Source organism: Cupressus sempervirens, chromosome 3 (genome assembly GCF_028749045.1).
Source record: "Cupressus sempervirens isolate cs-2001-9-10 chromosome 3, ASM2874904v1, whole genome shotgun sequence".
Lineage (NCBI taxonomy): Eukaryota > Viridiplantae > Streptophyta > Pinopsida > Cupressales > Cupressaceae > Cupressus > Cupressus sempervirens.
The window spans coordinates 450,151,910-450,178,899 of record NC_143120.1 but is presented as its reverse complement, the minus strand read 5'-3'; positions in this window follow the sequence as shown (position 1 = coordinate 450,178,899).

Sequence of the window (26,990 nt, the reverse complement as noted above, 5' to 3'; positions counted from 1 at the left end):
GTGTTGATTTTGAACCTTTTGAAATGGAAACTTGAAGTTCTTTTTAAATTCCTAAAAATGAAGTGTTCCTAACTTTTCATGAATGCATCTAAAACCTTGATGTTGCAAGGATGCAAATGATTGGATTGGTTTAGTTTCACTTGTTAAAAGATTTTTTTTTTTTTTGCAAATTTTTAGTTTTTAATGGATTTAAGTATGATTTGGGGGTTCATTTTAAGCACTAAAAAGAAGTGTGTATGATTTTGTTTCCTTAAAAAAAAAATGGCCAAGATCTCCCACAAGAACAAGAAGAAGAAGTAGATGGAATAAGAAGAATATAGACAAGAAGAGGAAGAAGAATTCCAAGTGCTTTGTCCACCTATAAGCTTGAAAAATTTTCAAACACTATGAGATAGACTATGAGTTCCTTTGTCTTCTTCATGCTCATGTGGACCTACAAAACCAATTTATACAATCCTACCAATCACAAAAACAAGCAAAATTAGCCAAAATTAGCAAATGACATACAAAACTTGACTAAAAAAGCTAATGAAGATGACCCATGCAAGGTCCCACCAGACATGCCAAAATGTATATGAGCAATGTTAGTATGCTAATAGAAACCAAATTTAAATAAAGCTTCTACAAACTAAGCAAAACTCATAAACTTCAAGATAGACTAAGATGAGCTCTCAATTGAGAATATGAACCATTAATGGGCTCTCTCAATGAGAAGCTCTCTTGTTGAGTGGCTTTGTCTAAATAGAGAGGATGTATGCTCAAGCTTATGCTTCAAAAAGGGCTTCAAATGGAGTAGGAATTTGGTTGTGAGTGTATAGTTTTGATGTAAAATGGCTTCTTAAAATGGCATTATGACTTTACTTCATGGATTGTGTTCTTTTGCAAAGGGGAAGGATCCAATTTATAGGCAAGAGGCTTGAGGGATTGAGGGCTAAGATGCAAGGATGGGGAAAAGCTCATGGAGGTCTTAGATTGCATGAGAGGAGAGAACATGGATTGTGCTTCCTTACAACCAATCAGGGAGTGACACATGTCACAGGGTGAGAGGATGGAGGAAAGGGAAAGGATGATTCCTCCGCATCCAGCTGGCCCTAGATTCTCCTTGGCCACCCCATCAAAATTGGCTTTATGCCAATTCTCAGGGGGAAAAGACCAAATAGCCTCCTATCTTCTTTTGATGCTATCTTCTTTCCTAGCATTGTTGTTCCCTCCAATGTTAATGTCTCCTTCTCTGGTTATGGCATAGTTCTCTGTCATTAGGCCTTCGATTTTCTCAGCTATAATAACCTCAGGAGCTTCCCTATCTCTGAAAATCCTGTTGTTGCGCTCCTTCCAAATTCCCCAATAGAAGTGTGGAAGGATCTAGGAGCTCAATAGCTAAGATTTCAATCTTTGGTGGTGGCTTCTCCATTGACTAAAGAAATCCTAGATGCAAGCTGGAGGGCACCAATTGAAGTCCAGGTTAGTAGTCAAATGGCTCCACACCTTGGAGAAGGGGCAGTGGATGAACATATGATTAACCATTTCCTGATCTTGCTTACAGAGGCAACATTTATTAGGTAAGATTTGGCCTCTCTTGGCTAAATTATCTTAGGTGAGGATTTTATCTTGTAAGAGGAGCTAGAAAAAAATGTTTATCTTAGGCATAAGCCCAAGGATCCTGGCTTTGGCCCAAATAGGTTTCTCCTCTTTGTTCACTAGGGATAGATAGCCAAAAGCCACAGAGTAAAGGCCCCCTAAAGGATCTCCCCAAACTAAGGAGTCGCCATTTTGGTTGGTGAAGATGGCATTCAGAGAGGACATTAAAGGCTTGAGGTCCTGCAAAAGATCAGGCAGATTGTGCCATTCATTACCATTTCTATAGTTCCTAACCATCAAACTGTATCTGCCAATACACTGATCAGCCCACCTCCCAAAAATGGGGTGATTAATGAGGGGTTCCTGACACAGCCAGCTATCCTACCAAAAAAGAATTTTGTCTCTCATTCCAAACCTCCATTTAGCCCTTGATTTTGCAAGGGGGAGGGCCTTCAAGATCCCATTCCAAATGTGGGATCTCGTCGGTAGCTCGGCCCCTTGAAATATAGAGATAAGAGATTGTCTATCCAGATATTTCTCAGCCAGAATATCCCTCCAAACACCTATGCTTTGAAAGATGCACCAAGGATGTTTAGCCAAAAGGGATTGATTAAGGTGAGAAATTTTTCTAATACTAAGACCTCCCTGGCTTTTGGGCTAGTAGACAAGGTCCCAGGCAACTAGGTGGTATCTCTTGTGGTCATCAGTCCCTGTCCAGAGAAAATCCCTCTGAATCCTCTCCATTCTTTCCGCAAACTTAATTGGAATCCTAAAAAGACTGAGGGCATAGGTTAGGAGGTTCTGGAGAACAGAGTTAACCAGAGAGCATTTGCCTGCTTGACTGAGGATGGCCCCTTTCCAACCTGCAAGTTTCCTATTGAAGTTGTTTATAATGATGATCCAAAAGGAATCCAGAGGTTTCATAAATGTTATTTAGAGAAAAAAAGATTAAAATACAACTCATTGCCACATAATAAATAAATAAGCTTACTATCAATGAGATGCCTAATATTATATTGTAAAGCTTGACATTCATTAGTAGAGTGATCATGAAATCTATGATATAAACAAAAAAGAAGAGTCTTCAAGTGTGGACTACGTTTATTTTTACATTTAGGTCTAGTAATCATCTTAGAATGAAGGAGTTTAGGCAAATTAACTTCTTGGTCAAAAACCTTCATAGTTTCATCATGTTTTGAAGTGTTATTTGAGATGTTGTTAACATCGATTTGTTGTAGAGGATTAAATCCCAATCCATAAGAATGCTAATGCCCCCCATTTTTTAAGGGCATTTGAATTCTCTGTTTATTCTTACTACATGCTTGACCATTGAATCCTTGTTTAACTAGGAAAATGATAACCAGAACCATAAAGAGAAGCCATATTAGAAGGAGCCAATGTAACTTTAGTAGTCACCATGTCATCATTAGTAGGTTTGATAGTTTCATTATTGATAGAAGCAATGAAAAAACTGTTACAAAGAACTTTATAAGTAAGAACTTGTTGTTGAAACTCTCTTTGCAGCTTCATAAAATCAAGATCAGAAACCTTACACTCTCCAATAAAGGTAGGAGTAAAATCCAAGGTTCCCCAATCATCACCAAGAAGAGCATTAGAAGAAGAAGGATTATTACTAGAAATAGGAGTAGTGTGGTTTTGAATATTTAGACAACGATTTGGCACATCATCCGCATGAAGTGTATACATCCTATTGTTATGTATAAGCTTGAATTTATCATGAAGGGTGGAAGCGATAGCATGCATCTCATGTAACCAAGGTCTACCCAAAACAAGGTTATAATTGAGAGGTCCAGGCACAACATGAATAGGTGTATTCAGGATTACCAAACCTACTTAAATAGGTAAGGTAATGATTATCAAAGTACTCTTAGAAATATTATTGAAGCTACATATAGGAACATTATTAGGTTGAATAGTTGAAAGATCAAAGTTAGTTTCATTGAGCATGTCCATGCTACAAAAATTAAGCCCAAATCCATTATCAATCAATGTCCTACAAATGATTCTTTTATCGATAGTAACAATAACTATAAGAGCATCATATTAATTTTGAACTTCTTTAGAAGGTAAATCCTTTTGAATTAATACAATTTTAGGAACACTTGAAGTAGTATGCATGTATTGTAAAAAATTATTGATGTTCTCTTGATTAGGAGGTGGAGTGGGAAGAGTGGCTAGAGCTTTTTTGAAGGCTTCATAGTGGGTAGGTGAAGTTTGAAAAAGCTCTTGGCAAGGGTATTTTGCAATTGGTTTATCAAATCGTACTCCTTGCTAGGAAGATGGGGTAGAGGAGGAAGATGGGTTGAGAGGGTGGCAAAGAAGTAGAAACCACCAAATTAGGTTGAAGGTTACTCTTGGTACAATATGTGTGGGCTACAGAACTTTGGTCACTGAAAGACTCTAAAGACTCCATAGGTTTACCTTTGATAGTAATGTGAGGATAACCTTTGATAGTCAACAAAGTTTTTAGATAAACCATGTTAGTCACCTCAACACTAAAAAAAAAATCATACAAAGGAAGCAAAGAAGACATCCTAGGAGAAGATGAGGTAGGATCTTGATTCTCCATAAGATCATCCTTAAAAGGGAGAGAATTAAGTGAAAACATATCAGTCTCCACTAATGCCTCTTCACTAGAAGGAATCTCAAATGGAGGTAAAGTATATATAATATCATCTTCTTTCACTAAAATGTCCACATAAGGGGAGTGTATTTTGGAAAAAGAGTTATCATCACATATGAATATGTCATCCATTAATAAATCATCCTCTTGCATCAAAGCTTCTTCGTGAGGAGGGGATAAATCGATGTCTTTATCCAAGGGATCATCCTTAATGGTTTCATGAATAAGAGAGTAATCAATATCCAAATCCAAAGGTTCATCCCAAATAGGAGGATTATCATCCCCATCAATAAAGCACATTGTAGGATTATATTCTAAAGAAGGCTCATCGAAAGGAAACATATTAGGAGAAGAATTAATATCAATCCTCAAAGCATCTCCATAAGAGAAATATGATGGAGATATAAATTAAGGCCATCTTCATGCTCTAATATATCCTTACAAGGTAATTCAAAAGAGGAAAAAGAAACATCACACACACTAGGAAATATCATTCTAGGTTTATTAATATTACAAATAGTGGAACATGAAGGAAACCAAGCACACACCCTAAAGTAAAAGTCAATTGGAGAGGTTGTGGAGGAGAGTGAAATAGGAATAGGATCAATGGAGATCTTATCCAAACCATTTTCATCCTTAGTACCACATAGATCTTTAGGGAATCTATCCTCTTGTACAATAAAAGCTTTATCAAAGTATTCAAAACAAGAATCATACATGTTGAAACACTAAAAGCATGAAAATGTAAATGTTTTTGTATTTTTAAAAAAACTTTGCAATTTTTTTGTAATTTTGAAATATAAATGAAATAAATGCAAGATATTATATAGGGAAATCTAACACCAAAAACACAATATGGCATCTAATCCCACAAAAGAGAGGGGGTAAGTGTGTCAGATTCACCAAAATATATAGGATAGAATATGGTTGATGAATAGGGTTTAGAATAATGCACATGAAAGAGACCCTAAGCCCATATTTTATACATACATATGGATTTTAAGATAGGATATTAATATTGAAATGAATAAATAAAGGTACTTACCTTGGGAAAGGAACCTACCAAAAACCTTGTGAAATAGTCTCAAAAACTGCTAATTTTCATGCTCTTGAACTGAAACTACAAAATCTTCAAAACCCATAAATATTTTTCTTTTCTAAGGGTAGGTTGACCTTGAACTTGGACAAAAAAGTTGACCTTGACCCAAAAGATGACCTTATCCTACACTGCTCCAACAAAAATTATGTTTGCAGATCTCGAAAGTTCACCAAATAGGGTACTCAAATTGGCATTGATAGTTGTTGTTCCACACCTATACTTGCAAGAAATATGGTTTTGTTTGTTTGATGAGGGGTTTGAATTTATCAAACCCCAATTTGGAATTAACCTTGAAATTGAATTGAAATTACAATATGTATAAACAAAGTAAATGGAACTATTCACCTTACTTATGTTGGAATCCTTGTGGAGGATTCAAATCCTTGAATCCACAAGCAGGTATGCTCCAAATAAATTTAGAATTATGTAGGATGTCTCAAATTAATAACATTAGATCTTCAACACCAATCTTGAATGGATCTTGGATTAGGAAGTGGCTTGAATGGAAATGGATGAATCTTCAACAAGAGGGCTCCATAGACCTTGAATCCTTCAATAACTACTAATGGACCTCCTTAATGAATTGAATGCTTGAAGATGGAAACTTTCTTGAACTTGATAATTCTTGAATGTCTAATCATGAAAGATTATAACCTCATCTCATCTCCTTATGCATTGTTTAGTCTTTTTGAGTGTTAGAGAGAATGAGAGGAGGAGGCTTCCTTATATAGAGATCTAGGGAAAAAACTTCTAGAGAAGGCCGACATAGGAGCATTAAATCCCAATTAACCTTAATCCATAGAAATGGACTTAAATTAAATGCAACTTAAGATTGTACCATTTTGGAGACCAAAATAGCCGACCTAAAAGTGAAAAAACAACTCTTTTCGAAACCTAACATCTAGAAATCATGGAACCTTGAAATTTGAACCCAGGGTCAAGGATGAGGTCAAACCTGCCTTAGGTCAAGGTCAAGGTCATCCTTGACCTAGATCAGGGTTGAGATTGACCTTGACCTAAAAGTTCTTCCTTGACCTCGAGGTCAAAAATCTTAGGATCTTAGTCTAGAATGCTAGAGAAGTGTAGAAAGAAAGTGAAAAAGGGGGAAGAATAGGGGGAAAAATTTATATCCAAGTCAAAGACCCATTCAAGGCACTTGATATGACCCAAAAATACTTACTCGGATAGCTAAACACTCTTAACATGGAAGTGCTTCCATTTTAAGATGATACACTACCCTTCTTTGGTTGTAATCACTTCCCAGTTCTCCTATCAGTAGACATTGAAGCAACCCTGATAGAAATCCTTTCAAGTTGAAATTAATGGGGTTCAAAGATGAATCCTTGGAAAATTGTAAAGGCAATCATATCCAATTTTCGTTAGATTCTTGGGGAGGCTACCCTATTATTAGTAATATTGGAGCTTTACATTCTTCCTAAACTATTTTGGAGGATAAATTGTTGCTCTATTTAATAAACTATGTAGAGAACGACAATAAGTCTTCCCAAGGGTGGAAGTGGAAGTCATTCTCAATCTTCCATATCCCACTAGAGGAGGAATCAATCCTCTCTAATATTTTGAAACATCACAATATTACTTTTACAAGGGTTGGTGATACCATTATATGGGACAAATCCAAAAATGGTGAATATAATACCAAGGATGGTTACAACCATCTAACCAATTTAAATTACCATCCAAGGTGTAATTACCTTATTCATTATGCTAGGATTCAATATGCCTACCTAAATTTGGGGCATTCTCATGGTTGGCTCTTCAAAGAAAAATCTTGATATCTGATAGAATTAGGAGGGTTGGTTTTGATGGACCTCCAAGTTGTCTTATATGCCATCAAGTAGTGGAAGATTTGGATCACATACTTCTTACTTGCTCCTATTCCTCTGAAATGTGGTATTGGCTCTGTAATAAACTTAACCTTAAATTGACATTTCCTAAAACTACCTTGTCTTTGATGCTCTCTTGGCCAAAATGGTATCCTAAAAGAATCTATCATGGCCTTTGGATCATATCCCCATCCATAATTATCTAGTAATTATGGAAGGAAAGAAATAGAAGAATCTTCAAACACTCTAGGATTCCTTGGGAACAACTAACCTTGAAAATTTAAGTTCTTATAACTAAAATTCTTTAACAATAAAACTGTAAACTCTAATGTCTCATCCAAGTCTATGACACTATGGGAAGAGAAAATTAGGCTTAAATGGTCTGGTCTCAAATTTCTATCTTTCTATGGTAAATATAGAGAAGATATTAAAGCAAAATGAGCCCTCTGTAAGTGGACTCCTCTAGCTGAAAACTAGTTTAAACTAAACTTTGATGGAACTTCAAGGGGTAATCTGGGTGTTTTAGGGATTGGATGTTGCATCCACAATCATGAAGGGAAATTTTTGGCTCAATGCTTAAAATTAATAGGTGTTACTTCTAATAAGGCTAAAATCAAAGCCCTCATAGAAGGGCTATGGCTTTGCAATGATTTATATTTCAACCATGTAGAAATAGAAGGAGATTCAACAATTGTTGTTAATTCTTTAAGGAGTCAATTTATGCCTAATTGGAAATTAAATACTCACTTAACCAAAGTCCTTGACTTATCTAAACTAATTAAACATCTAATTATTAATCACATCTATAGGGAAGGTAATGGCTTCACATAAAAACTTACTAATAAAGGAGGGATGGTTTAGAAGAAACTATTCTCTTCCCTTAACTCCCCCCTCTTCATTTGAAACCTCATGTCTATAATTAGTAGTTGTCGATTTTAGTTTATCTTCATTATTACTCACTTAAAGTTGCTTTCATTTGACACTTCTACATGGACCATGATCTCATTGACTCTTTGTGTATGGAACTATTTGAGGAACATTTGTTGAATGACTTGGATACGGTCCTTCAAAAAAATAGGGATGATCTTACCATCCCTTTATTAGAAAATTATAATACTCTTTATGTCTATGGAGAATCAGTAGTCACCTACCCAATTATTTTTCAATGAGAGTTTGAGTGGATTTTGGGCGAAAAGGGAAACTTATCAATGAAACTTCTACTTTCTCCTTCACTTATGCTCTATCTTCAAACCTTTGGAAGAAGATTGGCTAGAATGGAACTTTATGGAGGATGATATTCTACAAGATCGCTCCTTGAGAGTTTCCATCGAGGAACTCGAAGAGGATTTTAGGATGGAGTAGAGTCCATTTATGCTTATGGTGTTATCTTTAGTTTTTTGTTACATGGGTTCTTTCTTCTTCCATCCTCTTGAAGAACTTTAACATTCTTTGGTGTTTTAATTTTAAGACTATCTGATAAACTATGTTGTCTTTTAAAGGTTTATAGTTATATAAAGAAAACTCTTATGCTTATCTTAGCTTGGCATTCTAGATCACGCTTTGATGGTTTAAGGTTTTACCTTACTAGTATTTCTTCTAGATCTTAATTATGTTTTATGGTTGCTACATTCTTCCATGATCTACATCATTTTTTGGTAATTTTACTAAGCAATGCTTAAGTATGCGAGGACATTTCTATAACCTCCCTGGTTAATTTTATTTCAACCAAGGTATCTTTAATCTTGGCTGTTGAGTGTCTTTCTACTATTGATATCCTAAATGAGCTTCAGTTTTGATCTCTTCCTGGCTAGTATCCTAGGTCTCTACCACTTTGTATTGTTTATCCTAAAAAGCTAAAAGGAGTAGGATTTTAAGCCCTGAATTAAGGTCTTAAAGGGTAATTTTTTTGATTCATTTAGGTTTGTTTCTATTCTTTTTTCAATATTATCCTTCTCTACTGATGTTCTAAGGATGCATTAGACATGTTTAGCTTATTTCTCTCTAACCAATTCTTTTATGTTGGCATGGTAGTTGTTCTTTGTTCTTTACTATGGCAGGTAACCTAAGGCTTTTGGAAGGGAAATTCCCTCCCAATTTCTTCTAGTTTCTCCCTTCATTTTATTTTATCTGCATCTCTTCTCTATAAAAATAATTTGTATGAGGGCATGCCCTCTACAATTCCTTGTAATTACCCTGACGTTTGTAAAAGAGGGAATGCCCTCTTGAACATTTGATATGGGAACTTGTATGTATTCAAGACTTTGGTCCTGGGCATTATCGAGGTTTTTTCTTTACGTCGTTATTTTCCCCCCCAATGCCTACACTTGAACAAGATTTTTTATAAATATTTTGATATTAATAAAATGGGCAATTGCCTTTTATTGATGAAAAAAACTATATAGTAAAAAATTACACACCTCCACATGTAATTTAGGCCACAATTTTGTGATCACTTTAGTTCCTATTCCCCTAGAATTTGTGTAGCTCCATTTTAGCCCTTGAATTATCTTTTTCCCTCTTAGAATGCTAAAGTCCTTGTCAAAAACTATTTTTTAGCATCAACTTTACATAATCACATTTTATCCTTTCTACCCATCATGTTTGTTGACGAGGCCAAATATTGTCTTTATTTCATGATAGTTTTAAGACACTTTGTTGATACTCTATTTTATCTTTGTCAAAAAATTTGTGTGCCTATGTTTACTAAACCTATGATAAACCTATGGGTAGAAACTATGTCATCTTTTGCTAGTATTATATATATATTATGCAGTATTTCATATAGTTATCAAAATGTGTGTTCTTATATTTGAATTTAATTTATAAATTTTTATTTGCAAACATGTCTTTGTATTGTAACTAACTTGTTAATGAAGACTGAAAGATGATTGGAAGAATTCAAAAGATGAGTGCCAACAACATTCAAGGAGAGGAGAACGCTAAGGAGTAGCCATAGTGGAGGAAAGTTGTAACGGTTCCAGAAGACACGATAGTGAGTAAGGAGGAGCTATGAAGACTTATTGCCTTCTCTACATTTATTCCATGGTGAATGGATGTTTAGACTTAATTATTCCCACCTTAAGCCATTATTTCTTCTTCCTACCTTGAGTTTTTATTTTCCTTCTTTCTCTCCTACAGATTTAAAGCTAGGTCATTTACTTTTCTGTTATGGAATAAGAGTTGATCTCCTATATATAGGAATTGACCCAAGTGTGTTAGTTTAGCTAGTTAGAAGAAAGATTTTATGAGAATAGATTGTTAACTTTTACAGTTGTGTTTTTATAGTTCTGTGTTATGTAATAAATTTTTGGAATCTAATGAAATAGTTTTTGGCTTCTATCTTATGTTAGTAGTTTAGTGAAACTGACCAAGGGGGCCCAGTTGGAAGGTGGATTAGATTAGGATAGAATAGATTTATTTCCAAGTATTTTTAGTATTGTAAGTAGAAGTTATAAGTTCCTTCTTGTAGCATCGTACTTCATGAATGTTCCTATAACATATGTGAGAATAGTTATAGTGGATGAACCAAGTTGGAATATTTGTTATCCTTTCATTGTATTTCTAGTATTCATAGAGTTAAGTGTGTTAGTTTCCTACAGCAATAGTTTAAGTTCTTTTTCTTGCATTTTACTTTCCTACAACATAAGCTTAGTGACTCATTAAGAGACCTAGTGCACATACTTTGCTGACCATTTCAAGTATACATCGATGGGTTGACAAGATTAAATGCACCTCATAGTGGGAAAAATAGTTCTTAGTTTGAATACATTATTCCTAAGCATGGCCTAGAGCATGACTATGATACACCTATTGTGAGGCAAACCATTTTTGGCATTTTTGTCGGGGATGGTGTCAAGCTAGGAGCATTTTTGAGTCATAGTTCTTAGATAAAGTTTTTTTAGAAATCTCTAGCTTAAAGTTTCTTTCACCAGTGTGAAAAGTTTAATTGCATGCATCAAAGAAGAAGATGACGAGATGAATATGGTATATTTCTTCCACGAGAGTCTATTAATTTGAATGAAGAAATTGAATAAGAAAAATTTGAGTTAACTTTTGAATATGCAAGCCCTATTTTCCCCATAGAATCATCATCAAGACCTAAACCAATAGATACAAGTGGTCTTCAACCTTTCAATAAAGTATTGGCCATTTTTCTTGATAACACTGCTCTAAATCCACCCGTTGTCAATCATCCAATACCCAATGTCCCTTTTCAGCAGCAACCTCATAATCTAATACCTCTAGTCATGCACAACCTACTTTTCCATTTCCTCTCCCAAGCCTTGTAAATATTGATAATCTCAAGAATATACCTGCAACTGCCCTTCCAAAGTTTTATGGCCTTGCAACCAAAGACCCTAATGCTTTCTTGTTTGAGTTTGATATACTTTGTTATAGTTTTGACTATAACACTAATACCCATAAGCTTAAATTGTTTCTAGCAACATTGAAAGAGTCAACTCTATGATGGTTCATGGGCTTAGGAGCCAATGCAATAGGAAGTTGGGATGAAATGCAAACTCTATTTCTGGATAAGTACAAAGAGTATTGCAAAGCATCTGGTTCAAGAGGAGATGATGTCTTCAGGATATCCCAGAAGGAGGAAGAAACATTGGAAGACTACATTTCATGTTTTCTATATACACTGTAGAAAAATCCTCAGCACGTGTTGTCTGAGGATTCATAAAAGCTAGTCTTTCTAAGAGGTGTGAATGATGACTATTTAGAAGTACTAGACCTGATGGTTGGTGGTGATGTATATCAAGTTTCCTGGGAAGACCTCAAGAAGATCTGTTAGAAATATTCAAGGTCAACCATGAAGAAAGGCTGAGGACCTCATTCCACAGTCACTAAAGGAATCAGTCAAGGTATTTCAAAGCTTGAGATATCTAACTTATTGTCAGATTTTAAACAAGACATCATCAATGATGTCACTACACATCTTGACACAATGACCACAAAGAAGAAGTACACAGAAGTCAAGTTACAACTGGCTGAATATTGCCCTCATTGTCAGAAGCAAAAGAAGGATTCCCAATGTAAACTAGTCACAAGCATGGAGAACCAACATCTTCCAAATAAGTATGTTAAGATAGATGGAGATGATGAGAAAGTATTCTTTTTTGCTCAATGCCGACCATGGGGCGCAATGTCAAGGTATGCCTCAAGACCCCTTGCAAAATTCAAATTCATATTGTAATCAATGGCAAAACTGTAATCCCCAAGGTCCACCACAAAATCAACCCAATTGGAACAATGTTGGGTAAAACAACCCACAACAATCCCAGTGGTCTCAAAATTCCCAACCACCCTAGCCTAACCAATAAAGTAACCAATGGAAAAACTAATAGAACTATTGACAGAACTAACAGAACCAATGGCAACCACCCCAAGGGAATTGGAAGTCTACAAACCAACGAAGGGGATCTCAACAATGGCCTAACCAAAATATTGGTGCTCTACGATTACCACCTCCAGTTTAGCAACCTGCTCTAATGCCATCACATGCAAATAATGGACCTCAAAAGTAGACACAATTATCTACACAACCTTAGCCAAACCCAAATAGCCAACAATCATAGCAGCCCATGTATAGTATTGATGCTCAACAATATCATGCTTATGCTTTGGGTGTTGTAGATATACATCTGAGATCTAGTACAACTTTACCAACACCCAAATTGCCTCTTATAACTAAAATACCAAACCCTCCTACAACATTAGAACCCTCAATTTTTGAAATAGTTGACTCAACCAATGTTACTATGTCAACCCAAGCTCAACCAATAGTGGAACCTCCTTTTCCAAAAAAGCTGATACAAAAGAAACCTAAACAAATAGAGAAACAACCTTTTGATATTGTTGATCAGTTGAAAAACATACATATCCAAATACCCCTATTTCAAGCCATTAAGGATGTTCCAATTTATGGAAAATCCATTAGAGAAGCCTAGAAGGAAGAAAAAGGACCCCACCAAAGTCCATGTTGTGGGACAAATGACTGACATCATGCTACGAAAATTGATCACACCAAAATATTCTGATCCAGGAAGTCCAGTAGTGAAATTCAGTATAAATGGTTAGTTTGTTAAAAATTATTTAATTGATCTTGGAGCTGCCATAAATGTTATGACCAAGGATACTATGAAGAAGTTAAAAATAGGACTAAGGGCTACACCAACAATTCTACAACTTGTGGTATCACCTTTTCTACTCTAGACCAGGAAGATCTTAGGACTCACCAGTAGGAGGCCGAGGAGAACAAGATGGCACAGGAGCTCGCATAGGTCATGCAAGAGCTGGAAAGAAAGATTGAGGAGTAGTTCCTGTTATTTTCCTTTTTGGTTGGCTTTTTGTTCTGGCTTTTGGTTGTTTCATTTTGTCTTTTTGGTTTGGCCTTTTCTTTGGCCTTTGTTTATTTGGCTGGGTCTTGTGCTACTTCAACCTTTAGACTTGTTTCCTTTGTGGCTAGGCTTCTAACGCTTATTTTCAGCCTGATTTGTATTAACTCTCGATTTTAAGATCCCTGTAAAACCTATTTATCTAATCAAAAATAATTCTACAACTTGTAGATAGTTCTATTGTTACCCCTGATGGGATGATTGAAAACATAGTTGTAACCTTAGATTCTCTAGAATATCCTATAGACTTCATGATTTTATCCCCTAAAGCTAATCTATCTAGTTACCCTATCATCCTAGGCCGACCATGGTTAGCCACAGCTGATGCAAATATAAGTTGTAGATTAGGGAATATGACCATCTCAAATGGCCAAGCAATAAAAGAAATTTGATTTATATCCTCTAGCCCAACCATTACCAAATTTAAGTACATCTATTTGGCCAAATTTAGGGGATGAAGAAGAAGAGTTAAACTCTATAGTAAAGCTCATGATGTTATATAGATAATCCTTTCTAAAAATTCAAGAGGAAGATTTAGTACTCCAGAGTATCCTCACTAACAGTTGTGTGGTAGAAAAAGATGTATCTAAAAGTTCTGTGTTGGAATTAATCACATATGAGGAATGTGATAGGAATTGTACTTTGCTAAAAGAACCTAATATTCTTTATCCAATCTTACCGTGTGAATTAGAAGCAAGTCCAATCTCTGAAGCCACTATGATAGAGTCCACCACTATTTTTGAACTTACTAAAGGTCATAATCTCCATGTTAATCCCAAATTAACACCCACACAGATAGAACAGTTAAAAGAATTGCTTCAAAAGCATGAAAAGGCCTTTGCATCGGATTATAGTGATATGAAATGGTTGAGTCCTAGATTGTGCACTGAAAGGATATATATTAATGAAGGTTGTCTACCACTCTATCAAACCCAAAGAAGGATAAATCCAAGCCTTAGAGAAATAGTTAAAATTGAATTGCAAAAATTGCTTGACACTAGCTTTATTTATCCTATATCTGATAGTAGATGGGTGTCACCCCTAGTCATAGTACCTAAAAAAGGAGAAAATTGGAGAATTTTTGTAGATTATAGAGAATTAAATAAGGCCACCAAAAAGGATCACTTTCCTTTACCAGTTATAAACCAAGTTCTGGACACACTAGTTGGAAAGATGCATTTCTCTTTTCTAGATGGGTATAGCGGTTACAACCAAATCAATATTGCTCCTGAAGATCAAGACAAGACCACATTTACATGTCCATGGGGTACTTTTGCATACTCCGTTTTAGCATTTGGTCTATGTAATGCTTCGACAACATTCCAATGAGTAGTTATTAGCATCTTTGCTGATATATCACATGATTGTATGGAAATATACATGGACGACTTCACAACATTTAGAGTCACTTTTGAGGAAGCAATGGTGAATCTTGAAAAGGGTTTGGTAAGGTGTCAAGAACATAATTTGGCACTTAATAGTGAAAAGTGTTTCATGCTCATGCAGGAAGGCATGGTACTTGGTCATTTCATATCAACTGCAGGAATACAAGTGGATCTAGCTAAGATAGAGGTAATTCAAACATTGCCCATATCTACAAAGTCAAAAGATGTAAGATCTTTTCTAGGTCATGCTGGATATTACAGACGTTTAATAAAATATTTCAGCAAAATAGTTATTCCCTTGTATAAGTTACTCACAAAAGAAGCTGAATTTAGTTGGACATTTGAATGTGATGAAGCCTTCCTATAGCTTAAGAAACTTCTAACTACAACCCCAGTTTTAAAAGGCCCTGATTGGAATTTACCTTTCCATATATATATATATATATATATATATATATATATATATATATATGCCTCTAATTATGCCATAGGTGCAGTCCTAGCACAACAATCCCAAAATCTTGCAAATGCAATCTATTATATCAGTAAGAGCCTTCATGAACCAGAATTAAACTACATACTGACAGAAAAAGAATTGTTAGTAGTAGTTTATGCCTTGAAAAAATTTTGGCATTACATAATTGGCTATTCCATATTTTTTCATACTGATCATGCAACCATTAAATATCTCATGAATAAACTTGCTATAACAGGTAGATTAGCAAGATGGTTACTATTGTTGCAAGAATTTGATATAACTATTGTTGATAAGCCTAGAAAAGCTAATGTTGTAGCTAATTGTTTGTCAAGAATCCATCATGATGATACTGACACTACTTTGGTAGATGATGCATTTTTGGATGAGCATTTATTTCATATTGTTGTTCAAACTCCATGGTATGTAGATATTGCTAACTACATTGCAGCCAATAAAATACCAAAACATTTTTCTTACAAGGAAAAGAAGCTGCTTGTAGAGAAAAGTTTTTGTTTCTCCTAGATAGATAATCTCTTGTTCTACACTAGACCTAATCAAGTTATGAGAAGATGTGTGAGAGAAGATGAGACATATGATATTCTACATGCATGTCATAATGAGCTATGTGAAGGACACTTTGCAACAAAAAGAATAGCCTTGGAAATCTTGACAAATAGTTATTATTGGCCTACACTTCACAAAGATGCAACCAACTATACAAGGAAGTGTGACAAGTGTCAAAGGATGGGCCGACCAACAAGAATAGATGAAATGCCTCTTAATCCTCAGATGGCATTAACACCATTTGACAAATGGGGCATGGACTTCATTGGTCCAAATGATCCTCCATCTAATGGGAAATCCTATATTCTTGTGTGCACTGATTACCTCAAAAAATGGGTTGAATTCAAGGCCATGAAGCATGCTCATGATGAAAAAGTTGTTGAATTTCTGTATGAAGAAATTTTTACTTGCTATGGTGTACCCAAAGAGCTAGTCATTGACCAAGGTGCACAATTTACCTCTAATTTGATCTTAGAGTTAATGAAATAGTATAACATCAGAAACCAAAAATCTAGTCCTTATCATCCTCAAGCTAATGGACAAGTAGAGGTTACAAATTGTGAGCTGGAGAACATCCTAACAAAAATAGTTCATCTACATCGTAGGGATTGGACCAGTAGATTACAAGAAGTTGTTTGGGCTTACAGAACAACCTGGAAGACTACTACATGATTTAGACCATTTGAACTCCTATATGGAAAAATAGCAATGCTTCCAATTGAATTTGAACATAAAACTCTAAGGACAATATTGGCTTTGGATATTGAACTTCCTGTAGCACAAAGAGAATGTCTTCTACATCTTAACTCTCTGGATGAAATGCGCAAAGCTACTTTGAAATGCACTAAACTGATATAGAAACAAAGGAAATAATGGCATGACTCTCATATTATCAATAAATAATTTCAAGTTGGTGAGTGGGCACTACTATATGATTCCAGATTTAAAGATATGCCAAGAAAGTTATAGACAAGATGGCTGGGACCATATGAAATTAGTCATGTCTTTGATAATGGAGTTGTTCAACTAACTACCATTGATCCAGTACCTTTCAAATTATTATTCAATGGTCATAGACTCAAATTATATAAATGGCCCCAAACTAAAAAGGACTTCCTACAGCAGTTTCAATAGCCAGATTCAAATATACATTAAGTAACTATTCCTGTAGTCGAAGGTGTCAACCTTATGACTGTTGCTCTTCAACATTAGTTTCTTTGTGCATGCTCATAATAAAGACTCTATGTTCACATAAAGTTCACTTTCTCCTTCCATCTCATCTCTTTACCTTCCATGCATCCACCTCATCTCATTTCTTTATCTTCCATCCACCTACTTTCCACATCATCAATTTCTCATATTTTCAATAAACCTCACGAGATGCTGATAGATGCTGCCGATGCTAATATCACTTCTACAACCCTTTTTTTTTGGTACGTGTGATAATCAGATTGATAGGTATAACATTTTCAAATTATTTTTCACTTATAGTTCATAGATTTCATTAATTATATTTAATACTGCATAATTTATATGATGGTGGCATTATGCTAGTCCCTTACCCATACTAGGTTTGACAAGTGTGGACACTTATCCATATTTAGTAGAGGGTAGGGAAGGTCACTAATATCTAATGGCATTTCAATTTATCCATAACGATTTTTCCAAATCTTTGCATTCCCTTTATTAATGAAAATTAATTGCCATAAGTATACAAGTGAGGTGTTGTACCCCTTATTTTTTAATGATTTTCTATGTCAAGTTGTTAAGTGACTTGTGTTTAAATTTTTTGAACCCCATTTTCAAATGATTCTCACACATATTCATGATTTACCTTCATTAAAAGGAATATTATTGTGCATAACAATTTGATATGAAATTAATTATCTATTAAAACAAAGAAGTGTGAGTTGAGTCAGTAAAATAATGAAGCAACTTGAATTCAAAAAGGGGAAAACATAGCAAGTAGAGAAAGTGTTAAGAAAATGGGTGGACAGTTGTAAAGGAGAGAACTAGTGGAACATATTGTGTTTCTCTTAGATGTAAAAGCCATCAGAAGGTTTAATGCATGCAGATGGCTAGGGTATTTCTTGAGTTTGACTGCATATGATGAAGAGGCAGCCGCAAAATTCACAAGGACATTTGATGAGGGTGAAGCTTCCATTTGGGATTTAACATTGATTGCAACAAAGGAATGCATTGCTGAAGTAACTGGGTTGACTACAATTGGAGAACATTACCCCAACACATGATGTGAGGTCAACAAGAGCTCAATTTACTAGACCGCCTGATCATCAAATGGACATTACAAAGCAAGGTTGCAAGAGAATGTCACTACCTCCACCATACAATGAATTAACCATGCATATTATCAGGTATTTTACATGCAAAGGTAGATTCTCATACTTGCATGAACATTATTTCAAATTACTTAGTTGTGTAAGGCATAATCTTGCAGTAAACATTCTAAATTTCTTGTATAATATGCTCTGTATTAGTGCGAAAGAGACTTAGAAAGGAAAAGATAATTCCATTACTCATCATGCCTTAATCAAGTTACTGATAGAGAGGTCACTTAGGGATGTTTCTCCCATGACATGGGATGAATTTGTGCAAGCAAAAAATCTGCAACCCCAAGTTTCCCCTAGTGAATAGCCTAATGAGGAAAATGTCCCCACCAATGAACCTACTAAACAGAATACCCGAGAGGCTAAAGCCAAAAATACCCAAGGAAATGTGCAAGAAACTATCCCTGTTTAAGAGACCATGCAAGAGACCCTGAAACCTACTTCTAGAAGAGCCAAGAGGAAACAAAAACTACAAGAAGAAATCTCTATTTAGGAAAAGGAAGAGCCAAACCCTACAATTGTGAGACAAAAGAAAACAAAGAAAAGTCATGCAGCAACTACTCCTATAGTAGAGACACCCAACAGGAAAAGTAGGCAAAAGTTTATGATGCAAGAAGAAACCCCCATAAGGAGAAGCCCTAGGATGAGAGGGCATGTTTCTAAGGATTCTACATTGTCTAAAACATCTACTAGGGAATCCCCAATGCAAATTGTTTTCGATCACTCACCTCCCCATCCTAAGATTACAAGCATTCCCAAAAATCCTACTAAGGAATGTAGGGATGAAATCAAAGAAAATCTAGATGATACCCCAGTAGACCAACCAGTTACTTCCAACTATAGGGATGAAATAGTTCCTAAATATGTTGATCCAAACACTGCCCTAGTTCCCCATAAATCAACATGGGTTACTAGTTTTTTAGAAAATTTATGGAAGGAACAAAGAAAGAGGAAAAGAAATCATGAAGAAGACAACAACTCTATCACACTACAAAAACTCCCTTTTTAGTTGTATGGACATCTGTTTGCTAAGGCCTTGTGGAAAGAAGAGAAGAAAAAGATGAATAAGATCATAGCATCTCAAGGTGAAGAAATTGCAGATTTAAAGGAACAATTAGCAAGCCAAAAGAAACGAATGGATCATCCCCTCAAGTTAGCTGATTAGGCCCTTTCTTGTAGACCACCACCAAGAGTTTATGCTCTTTGTTTGAAATAAAAATTTATTTTGTTTCAATTAATGTTAACTCTTAAGAATGTTAATGCAACATTCAAATCAGCACAAAAATTTTATGGACTATATCAAACTCTGCCACCCTGGCACTAGAATTTATTTTGTGAATTATATGTTCATAATTTTGTTATCCCTTTAGAGACTCAATTGAATCCCTTTCTCTACATAGGGGATATACATTTAAGATCCTTCATGTCCTGGATGTCCAATGAAGCAAACTATGATAGGCAGCTGAATAATTATAGGGATGAGGAAAGGACAAAACCCTTGCCTTTAAGAGCAGAGAGTAGGAAGCTAGATGAAGTTCTCAAGGATTGGTTCACATTAACTTATGGAAAGAAGAATCTAGAAGTAAGGGATAGGATCTTTGTTGCCAGAGCTAAGGTTTATGCTGACAATGAAAATTTTCCCTACTTTTCTTTCTAGAGAGCTATGACTAGTGCTAGGAGTAGATGGGCCAAATTTCTAAATCTCTTAAAAAGTTAGAACCACATAGTTTCATCAACTTGGAGGCAACACTTCACAGGGTTCCAAAATATTTAGAGTTAGGAAAGCAGGCTAGACCAGAATTGTGGTGTCCCATAACCATGTAGCCTCCAATGCTCTTGTGGCCCTTGTATGACATTAATGCCGATAAACTTGACAAGCTGCAAGAAGATCATAGAAGGGAAGTGTGGGAGAGAACTAGAGGATTTTACTACGCTTTCAAGAGCAATAGGAAAGGAATGATAGAGATTGGAGAGTTTAGGTCATTAATAAGGAATTGCAATGCTTGAGGAAAAACATTAGTTTAGCAGGGGGTAGATGATGAGGCCAAATATTGCCTTTATTTCATGATAGTTTTAAGACACTTTGTTGATACTCTATTTTATCTTTGTCAAAACATTTGTGGACCTATATTTACCGAACCTATGATAAACCTATGGGTAGAAACTATGCCATCTTTTTCTAGTATTATATATATTATGCAGTATTTCATATAGTTATCAAAATGTGTGTTCTTATATTTGAATTTAATTTGATAAATATTTATTTGCAAACATGTCTCTATATTTTAACTAACTTGTTAATGAAGACTAAAAGATGATTGGAAGAATTCAAAAGATGAGCATTGATAGCATTCAAGGAGAAGAGAATGCTAAGGAGCATCTACGGTGGAGGAAAGTTGTAACAATTCTAGAAGACAGGACATTGAGTATGGAGGAGCTATGAAGACTTATTTCCTTCTCTGTATTTATTCCATGGTGAGTGAATGTTCAAACTTTATTATTCCCGCCTTAAGCTATTATTTCTTCTTCCCACTTTGAGTTGTTATTCTCCTTCTTTCTCTCCTATAGATTTAAAGCTAGGTCATTTACTTTTCTATTATGGAATAAGTGTTGATCTCCTATATATAGGAATTAACCCAAGTGTGTTAGTTTAGCCTGTTAGAAGAAAGAGTTTATGAGAACAGACTATTAACTTTTACAGTTGTGTTTTTAAAGTTCTGTGTTATGTAATGAATTTTTAAAATCTAATGAAATAGTTTTTGGCTTCTATCTTGTATAAGTATTTTAGTGATGCTGACCAAGGGGGCCCACTTGAAAGGTGGATTAGATTAGGATAGAATAGATTTATTTCCAAGCATTCTTAGTATTATAAGTAGAAGTTGTAAGTTCCTTCCTGTAGCATTGCACTTCATGAATGTTCCTACAACATATGTGAAAATAGTTATAGTGGATGAACCAAGTTGGAATATTTTTTATCCTTTCATTATATTTCTAGTATTCATAGAGTTAAGTGTGTTAGTTTCCTGTAGTAATAGTGTAAGTTCTTTTTCTTTCATTTTACTTTCTTGCAGCATAAGCTTAGTGATTCATTAAGAGACCTAGTACACATATTGTGCCAACCATTTCAAGTATATCTCCTTGGGTTGACAAGATTAAATGCACCTCATAGTGGAAAAAATAGTCCTTAGTTTGAATACATTATTCCTAAGAATGGCCCAGAGCATGACTATGATACACCTATTGTGAGGCAGACTATTTGTATGTTATTAATTTGGACACTAGCACACCATGCAACCATTTGTGTTCTTGATATTAGTTCAAAAGCATCCCAACATTCAAAAAAATTTCTTGTCCTCACTTTCCACTTGTATCTTTCTTTTGTTGCTAAGAATCTTCTAGTATCGCCCAAAATCCATTTTCCACTCTTATTATCTCTTTAAATGAACATCTATTTTCTTCATTCAAAATCTCTAATTTCTATCTCTATAAATTATACACTCGACTATCTTTGTATGTTACATGTCTCTCCCTCTCCTCCTTTCTCTCAAATTCAAGCTATCTAAGTGATCTATTATTCTCTATTGATGATCTCAATAAATATTTTGGGTTTCTCAAGCACATTTGGTAATATTATTCTCTCTCTTTTTTATTGAATATCTTGGGATTTATTGCATCCTTTATCTATAATTCATTTCATGCAATGGGGTTTTTTCTCCACTAGAAGGGTTTATTTTTATTTGTATATCTCATGTTACAAGGGCTTCCTCATTAAGTGAGGTTTGTTTCTATTACATTCTCATTTCCATTGTATTTTTGACATATATATTAATTTGGTTGTCATGGAGGTGAAAAAACCAAAGAAGGGACTTGACTAATGAAAGTATCCAAACAACCCCAAACAATTCTCCCTCTCTTGTTATGTGCAATTTTATTGTAAGCAATCAACTGCACAACGCTTTGCATATGACTCATTTATTTTATTTCTGTTTAAATATTTTACATTCATTTTTTTCTTTAATATATTTTATCACATTTATAACTTCTTCATTTTTAATGATTCTTGAAGAACAAACTTTGGTTTTCATCATTTTGTATTTCAATCCATATAGGACTAAAACATGTTCTGTAGATGTCTACACATTGTGCTAGAGTTCATGGCCAAGATACTTAGATTTGGACCAAAGACTCTCTATCATCTATTTTTTCACTTTTGGAACTAAACCATTTACTCTCCTCATCTATAGTAAGATATTTCCATTGGTTTATCTTTTTCGGATATATTTGAATGTATGTTGTGCACTTGGCTATCAAAGAATCTAGTCTTCATTTGGAGGGGTCAATTTTATGCCATTACATTTCAATGAACCTATCATGAAGAATCCTGAATAATTTTTAAATTATTTTTTATCATTCCTTTTGGTAGTTCTTATGCCTCTAAACAAAGGACATTCAATAATTTCACCTTTTCAATTTTTTTTAGGGCATTGCCCCAAACTTCATCATGTGTCATCACTTTTGGGATATATGCCAACCTTCGAATGAATTATCTATATCTCTATTTCAAAATTAAAATTTTATTTTATTTATTTCTATATCTTTCAAACTTTGTTAAGGAACTTTAGAAGGTTATCGTGCAAGTTTATGAAAGTGATTTATTTTCTCCTTTCTTATTATTCTTCATTGACCACTCTATTGAATTTATTTCTACTTGTGAGGAAATTTTAATGCAAGAGGGTGAGATCATTGATCATTTTCTTAGTGTTACTCTACCATCTCTAAATTTAAATTCACCATCTTTTAGAGAAGATACATTAGCAAATGAGGAATCCTATCTCATATCTAGGTCCCCCCCCGAGTTGATGTTAATCATATAATTGTTTTCTTTAATTCTCCTAAAGAGCTTAAGAAACTTAAAGGAGGGAATCCATGACCAAATTAAAGGAAAGTTATCACTTATAGATTTGATCCTTCTAAGATTTACTTACACATCATTTCTTTCATTATAGTCTATCTCTAAATTCAAAGAAGTGTGTGTCTTCTAATTATAAAAAAGTATCTCATACTTAATCACACTAGTGGAGTTAAACAAGGAATTAATATTCCATCATCTCAATCCATTCCTTCATTTGATCTAAAATTGTGTTCTCAATCCCCAATAGAGTTTGATCTTGTGGAAAAAATTTAAGTTAGTTCCACTAAGATATCTCTCTAGGATCTTACTCAAACTTCTCCTCTATATAATGGTATTCTTTAGAAGGATCTACAAAAGATCCTTATGTCATCTTGCACTAGACTAGACTATGCAAATTCTTTATTGGATTGTATATGTTGTGGCATTCCATAAATTACATTTCATAAACATGAAATCCCATCCATTGAAGTATAAGATCAAGATGATCCAGTGATGATAGTCCCTTTTGTGAATGGTGTATTAGATTTAATCTCCTTGATATTGGTTTAGAACTTAATGTTTTTAGAGTTTCTATGTTACCTAAAACTAAGATCGATCCGAGTTTTCTTGAAACTTCTCCTCTATCAATTCATGGGTTTCATAATATTGGTAAAAAATCTCTAGGTATTTTAACACTACCTTTGGAATATGAACCCATTACTTTACCCATTCTAGTACATGTAATATTAGGAACTTTACATTACAATATCCTTTTAGGTAGGCTTTTGATTTATGTGATGGGTGTAATGCCATATATCTTGTATAAATATATCAAATTTATTCATACTAATTAAGTAGTTATGATAAAGTCTACCCCTAAATCCCTCTAATATTATAATGAGGCTAAGGCTAATTAGTCTTCAAGTTGTACTATTTTAAAAATTCAATTTTTCCATCATCATAAAATATTTTTGTACCACCACAAGTCCTTAGTATTGATGGTGGGGCCAACTTTCCTTCTCTTTAATCAAACGTATGTATTAGTTATGATCAAAGTCCTTTAGATGAAACCAACCTATCCACCTTGACATCTATTTTACTCACACCTTCCATTAAGAATTATCATTCTTCTATGTCATCAGATAGTGTGAATTTTCTCAACTATATAAATATTATTGATTCTTCCCCTTTCATAGAGTTGCAATCACACTATGGTCTAGGACTCCATATTATTTATAGGCATGGCTATAAAGGTAAGGGTATGGGACAAATGGAACATGGAGTTAAAGTCCCTTTGAAACCAAAGCCTCACTCTTCTATGATGGGTTTAAGTTACAAAGCTTCTCCTTTATCTTCATCTATTTCTTGATCATCCAATATATTTATGTCTTCTTCATGTGAGAAGTAGAACTTCAATAAAAGAGAAATGGTTTCATCTTGCTCCTCATTCTTTATCTAAATAAGAGCATATCTTATTGCAACTTCTCAAAGCCCACTTGATTACTCTTCCTCCTCCTATGCATAAGAAGAATCATGTTATGAATGATGAAAAGAAACACTCTTTTTTAACATATCATCAAGCGGTTGACAATTCTACTAGAAAATGTAAGGCCTTAAAGGATAAAATACAAGAAATTTCATGGATCATTTTTTTTCAAATCAATTACATTTTGATGGGTCTATTTATTCTTCTACACATGACAACTGATATTGAGGTTTTCCTCTATCATATATTTATTGCATGTCTATCTTAATCTATTTCTTATCTTATCTTCTTTTCCTGTGTGGGGCCTAATCCACTTTCTTATATTTTCTTATTTGCATTTTTTTAGGGTCAATTCAACATCCTCTCTTATCTTTGTTTTCCTTTGTGGGCGACAATCCACTTTCTTTTCTTGTCTTATGTATCTTTGTGGGGTTCAATACATTGTCTTACCTCGCTATGAGCCAATCCACCATATTGAAAAAAAGGGGGCCAAGCCACTATATTTTCTTAGTAGGGGCCAATCCACCATATTTCCTTAGTGGGGAAGAATCCACCATCGTATTCTCTATTTATTTTAGTGCATCATCTAAAGACTCCCCATTACATTATTATATAGCATTGACTACACATGTTAGAGCTTAATAAAAATCTCCCTACTGTATAGCTAACTAACATTACACAATTTTCTACCCATATTGGCACAATTTCCTTGATAGTCTCCCTCTTCCCTAGACAAGTTGGTTACATCAAGTGTCTTTTTAAGTAATTTCATTCCTCCCCAATGAGGTTGGTTCTACTAATCATGATTATCTACATGATGTCTACCAACATAAAGAAAGATAGTGTCTTAGTTATGTGGCATCTCTTCGATGTTGGTTAATTCCCTATCTATTGATTGCATTCTTTCTCAAAGAAGAAATCAATCCTCAATTATTATCTCATTGTTCATAATTGCTCTATGTTGTTTCTTTCATTTTAGGGATGATTCATTGTATTGATATTGTTAGAGTGGGTTTTTCGTTGCACCCAAAGAACAATCTATTAATCCCCAACACAACCACTCAATTTATAGTGCAAAGGAGGTGGTTAAGTCCTTGTCACAAATCCCAAGGGTAGAATTGAACATTTTGCTAACAATCTCCCCCTAAGAATTACCTAAGGGTATGAGGATTTAAGCTTATACCACTTGTTAGAGTGGGGTATTCATTACAACAAAAAATTGATCTATTAGTGCCTGATACAACCACTCAACTTATAGTCCACACAAGGTGGTTAAGCCCTTGTCACAAATCATAAGGGGCACACTAAATATTTTGTCAATAGAGATAAAAAAAATCATTGAGGTCTTTTTAACATTTTTTACCTAAATGTTTTAGTTTGTCTATTTTTTTTCTAACTCTATGTGTTTTCAAATTTCACATTTTAACCTTGTTGTTGTACACTAGAAAAGTGCACTTTTCTAAACCATTTTATCTAAGGTATTCCATGAGTTGGAAAGCATGAATTGTAACTTAGAACTCCCTAGTCATGGAGTGCAAAGGTGTGTGCATAAGAAAAAAAATAGCTCTCAACTGAGCCTTAGAGATGCAACCCTTGCTAGTAAACCATGAAATGGGACATTCTTTGGGCATGAGCAAGAGTTATAGTGTCAAAGAATTCTGAAATATGCAATTCAAAAATGAGACTATGATAAGATGAGATGAAAAGATGCAACTATGTTAACAATAAGAGAATATTACCAAGCCATTCTAATTAAGCTAAGTGAACTATGATATTGCAAAAAGGAAACTCAGATAATGCAAATGACCTTAGCTAGTATGAATATGCAAAGAATGAGACAAGAAGATATAATTTATCCACAAAATGATCCAAGAAAACCTGTAAGTAAACCTGCAACATAACAATAGCTCAAAATTAGGGATCCTTAGAGAGGAAGAGAGCTCTCTCTTTTAAAGGTTTATGGATGGTTGAGATCAAGATCAAAAAGTGGATGATCAAGGGTGGGAGTTTAGTTTTGGCATGATCTATGTGTAAGATCATTTCCACCAATGAGACAGAGTTAAATTTTGATGTGAGACAAAGTCTTTTCTTTTAAGTTGTAAATAGGAAAAAGACTTTATGTGTGCACATTAGAGTGGGGTTCAAAGAATGGGGTCTTTTATTTAATTAAAAGGGAACATGCTCTTTTAATCAAATATGGACTTAGCATATTATAGTAAAACTATAGCTTAAAATCAAATAAATTGATTTGTAACAATTTGGGCTAGGACAA